Raw genomic sequence first — 4,841 nt, 5'->3', positions numbered from 1 at the left:
CTAGCGGCATTAGTATCAGCCATGGATGGGATGTGCAGCCGTTCCACTCTCTCCAGTTCGTGTTCTGCTGTGGTTAGGGGCAACGTGGGGTGGTTACAGACAATCTGGTGTGGTTACGGACAATCTGGGATGGTTACGGACAATCTGGGGTGGTTACAGGCAACCTGCTGATGTTACGGCAACCTGGGGTGGTTACAGGCAACCTGGGGTGGTTACGGGCAACATGGGGTGGATACGGACAACCTGCTGTGGTTACAGATAATCTAGGGTGGTTACAGGCAACCTGCTGTGGTTACGGGCAACGTGGGGTGGTTACAGACAATCTCGGGTGGTTACGGACAATCTGGGGTGGTTACGGACATCTGGGGTGGTTACGGACAATCTGGGGTGGTTACAGACATTCTGGGGTGGTTACAGACAATCTGGGGTGGTTACAGGCAACCTGCTTTGGTTACGGATAAACTAAAGTGCTAATAGGTAATCTGAGGTGGGTACCTGTAATATGGCGTGGTTACGGGCAATCTGGAGGGGGTCACTGGCAATTTGGGGTGGTTAGAGGAAAGGTGCAGTGGTCAGAGGCAAGGTGCGGTGGTCAGAGGCAAGGTGCGGTGGTCAGAGGCAAGGTGCGATGGTCAGAGGCAAGGTGCGGTGGTCAGAGGCAAGGTGCGGTGGTCAGTGGCAAGGTGCGGTGGTCAGTGGCAAGGTGCAGTGGTCAGAGGCGACGTGCAGTGGTCAGAGGCAAGGTGCGGTGGTCAGAGGCAAGGTGCGGTGGTCAGAGGCTAGGTGCGGTGGTCAGAGGCAAGGTCCGGTGGTCAGAGGCGACATGCGGTGGTCAGAGGCAAGGTGCGGTGGTCAGAGGCGACATGCGGTGGTCAGAGGCAACCTGCGGTGTTTGCGTGCAATCTGGGGGGGTTACATGTAATCTGGCATGATTACGGGCAACCTGGAGTGGTTATGCGCAACCTGCGGTGGTTACGGGCAACCTGGAGGGGTTACAGACAATCTAGAATTGTTACGGATAGACTGAAGTGCTTATAGGTAATTTGGGGTGGGTACATGTAATTTTAGGTGGTTACAGGCAACCTGGGGTGATTATGGACAATCTGGAGGGGGTCACTGACAACCTGGGGTGGTTACGGGCAACATGCGGTGGTTACGGGTAATCTGGGGTGGTTAGGGGTAACTTGGGAGTAAACTGCAATTATTACTATAATAAAAAGTGTGTGTTTTATTTTTTTGTATGTTTGTCACTTTTTGTACTTTATACATTCATTTTCACTGTATTACTATGATTACTGTGATATTTTCTATCACAGTAATCATAGTTCAGTGACAGAGACCAAATTGCTCTCTGTCACTTTAAATTTGGTTGACGGGTTGGGGAGCGCATGCGCACTTCATAACCAGCCAGGACGTCGAGGAGGAAGGAGCTCCAGGATCAGGTTAGTATATGGGGTAGGGGGGGTGATGGGGGGAAGGGGGTGACTGGGGGGGTGGGGGGCAACTTGGGGGGTGGGGGCACATCACTTTATATCCCCTGTCATCAATCATTTATGGTGACCGGGGATACAAAGTGTCGGGAGCACATGGTACAAGCGATCAGTGGTATATAGTATATACCGCTGATCGCTTGTACCGGGACCCCACAGGGGGGTCCCCGATCACTTTCATTCATTTTACTTTAAATCACTTTGAACAGACATTAGTCTGTTCACAGTGATGGCGGCGGCCATCTTGGATCTGATGGCCGCTGCGGGGAGGGGGGTTAGATACCAGGGCACTAGGGGGGATAATCTGGGGTCTGATTTTACTTATTTCATCTCCCCCCACCGTGGATTCACTTTGGGGGAGATGAAATACAGCGGCGGCACCGGCCCTTTAGTGACTGCCGTATCAGCGGTCACTAAGGGGTAAATGGGGGTCAGCTTTGGGATCGCAGCTGATTCTCATTATCTCCGGTGCTGTACTCAGATGAGAGCGGGATCGCTATCTCTGCAGCGATCCCGCTCTCATCATAAACCCCCGTCAAAGCAGGAACGTATATATATATATATATATATATATATATATATATTCCTACTGCACGGGACATGTGCAATAGGAACGTATATATACAGATTGCTGACGTGAAGGGGTTAAAGACAATAAACATGCTCATTATTTATCATCTGCTTTTAGAAAACACGGCTGTTTTGTTTTTTTACCTGTTCACACATAGTTTTATTTTTACTCAGAATTATGGCCGCAATTAGCTTTCAATTTACTGTGTGTAAACATAGTCTAAAACTGATTTGTGGGTGTAAATAGCCATCAACAAACCACATCCTTTTTTCATTACTGTGCATGAAGGAAGAACATGGTTTAATTTATTAGCTGCATTTGTTATCACTTCCATGTTACTTTATGCAGTGTTGCAATGAATATATATCCAGCCTAGCTCTAGTCAAGTGTACACAATAAACGATGTAGGGATGACTATAATTTAATATGTTATATCTACAGGAACATCATTTAAATTAACATTTCTTTTTCCAGTGTAGACATAGAGGAAAGCCTCTTCACCAGAGACAATCACTTTACTTCTTGATTGCATTCTTCTCCTGGGTGTTAGTGGGTTGGTGTGCGCATGGTTGTGGTGTCACAGGTGAAGGAGCAGAAGGTTGCGGAGTGACTTGTTCTACAACTTAAAACAAAATGATTACTGTCAGTAAACATTGAAAACCCATGACCTCTTACCAATTATTACAGGCAACTGATACAGTTTATTTGGGTTAATGAAATACATTTTAGGATTACTTGCCCATTATCTATATTAATATATTCCTGGCCATTGTTCTCAATAAGTTCCTTAATACTCGAATGGTCAGACTGCCCCTGTACAGTAATGATCAGATAGCCAGAGAATTTTAGATTTTCTGTGGCTTCCTATTGAACTGTATAGAGGCCACTTGCCACTTACATTACATTGTATACGCCCTTCCAAAAAAAACAAAACAGCAGTATGTGCCCTGCTGATGGATTATTGGGGAAACAAATGTAAATTTAGTTAATAATATATATTTAATTTCTTTTTTTGCAATGGGGCCATCAGAAACCCCCCATTGCAAAATAAAACCAAGCCCCAAACTCTACACACAGTTCATTGTCGTGTAATTTTTTCATGCAGAGAAGAATGGGCCAGTGTTTATTTCCATCTCCATTCCCATACCCATTGGGACCATTCACTGTACCAATAATGTAATAATTCATAACATTACAACTTCTAAGAGTAAAGGCAATAGCACTAACCAAGACCTCATTTAAGGGTGCCATAGCTGCATGGGTTATCTGTATGGTACATACATTTTTGGTTTAGGAAAAAAACCAATAGAAGTACTTAATCTACTTTTCAGGCTATGTTCACACTACGTAAGTGCCGCGGAAATCACAGCAGTTGTAACAAGCCGTGATTCCTGCGCCACTTACGTAATGCTGCAGGCTGAGGGAATTCCGTCCAGAGTGTATGCACATAGTATATACTCCGGCTGGGATCCCTAGCGGCGCTGTAGAAAAAAACTGACGTGTCAGTTTTCTGCGACCACTAGTGGCCGCAGAAAACCCTGTCAGCTCACACAGCAGAGCTAGCAGCTCTGGCCACTCGCTCTATTGTGTGCTGTGGGGAGTTCTGATGCGGGCCCGCACTAATGCGTCCGCATTAGAACTCTGCGGCCCTAAAGATAATTTTTACTGAGATCTTTTCTGAGATCGGCTGTTCCGTGATCCGGCCGGGTCAAGGAACAGCCAGTCTCTTACTATGTCTGAACATAGCCTCAGTTGTTATGTTACATTTTGCAACACTTTGTATATCTGATTTAGTTTTCGTGATGGTCATTAAATTTTACCTTGGTCCTTCATACAGGTTGGCACTGGCACAGGCTTGGGTAAAACCTCCTTAACTAGAAAACAATAAAAATGATAAAAATGCTGGTGTTAAAAAATATCTTTATCCATAGTTTAGTTGTTATTTTACTTTTGGTAATACATGTAGATAGAGTCAACACACACTTCACACACTTTACAGCTTCCACAGGTAAAACAACACATTGTACTTTCGGCCCTAGAGGTGCTCAGTAAAGATGAGCGGAACTTTCGGACTTTCGGTCCGAAAGCCGCTCACTCCAGTGCGATGCCTGTGATCCCGGGTGCATAATTGCGCTACCGGAAATCTGCGGCTGGGATCTTCCAGGGAATTGAAGATTCATTCCCTGGAAAGCCAGGGAATGTATCTTGAATTCCCTGGAAGATCCTGCCCGCAGATTCCAGGGATCGCAACTATGCACCCGAGATCGCAGGCATGGTAATTGAGCAAAGATGCCGTCGGACCAAAAGTCCGGCGGTTCGCTCATCCCTAGTGCTCAGCTTATACAGCAGAATTTTCAAAACAGTTCATAGACTTTTACCTGGTTCTGCACAGGTTGTCACAGGCTTAGGTAAATCCATAGTAGCTGTCAAACGATAAAAATGCTGGTGTTAAATCAGGATTGGGCTTTGCGAACTAATTTTAGAGCAGGTATAAGCTTAGAATGGCCCATACATATAAACTCATGGGGGGGGGATTTATGAAGACCGGCGTACAAGTACAAGGCCCAGCCCCCTTTTCCTCGGCAGAATTCACTAAGAGGTGCACGCCTCTTACTGAATCCGGCCGGTCGGGTGCCCGATCCTGCACCAGGGGTACTAATCTACACCTGCTTCCAGCCACACCTCGGTCGTGCACTCCACCCATCCCACTCTGAGAGTTATTTTTGGCAGTTTTAGTTGAATCTTGCATTCCCAGTGTATAGGCTTATTAATAGCCAAGG

General features: G+C 46.2%; 1 long non-coding RNA gene across 1 annotated transcript; it reads right to left on the bottom strand.

Annotated features, from left to right (window-relative positions):
* Nucleotides 1-2,527: 2,527 nt before the first annotated feature.
* On the bottom strand, nt 2,528-4,486 carry LOC138798669 (uncharacterized). Its single transcript, XR_011364133.1, has 3 exons — nt 4,440-4,486; nt 3,882-3,935; nt 2,528-2,683 (listed from the first exon to the last, which is right to left on the bottom strand). It is a non-coding gene; the product is annotated as an uncharacterized lncRNA (long non-coding RNA).
* Between the last annotated feature and the right edge of the window lie 355 nt (nt 4,487-4,841).

The sequence above is a fragment of the Dendropsophus ebraccatus genome, chromosome 8, assembly GCF_027789765.1.
Source record: "Dendropsophus ebraccatus isolate aDenEbr1 chromosome 8, aDenEbr1.pat, whole genome shotgun sequence".
Lineage (NCBI taxonomy): Eukaryota > Metazoa > Chordata > Amphibia > Anura > Hylidae > Dendropsophus > Dendropsophus ebraccatus.
Note: the sequence above shows the minus strand (reverse complement) of the source record. Positions and strands in the feature narration are given on the sequence as shown.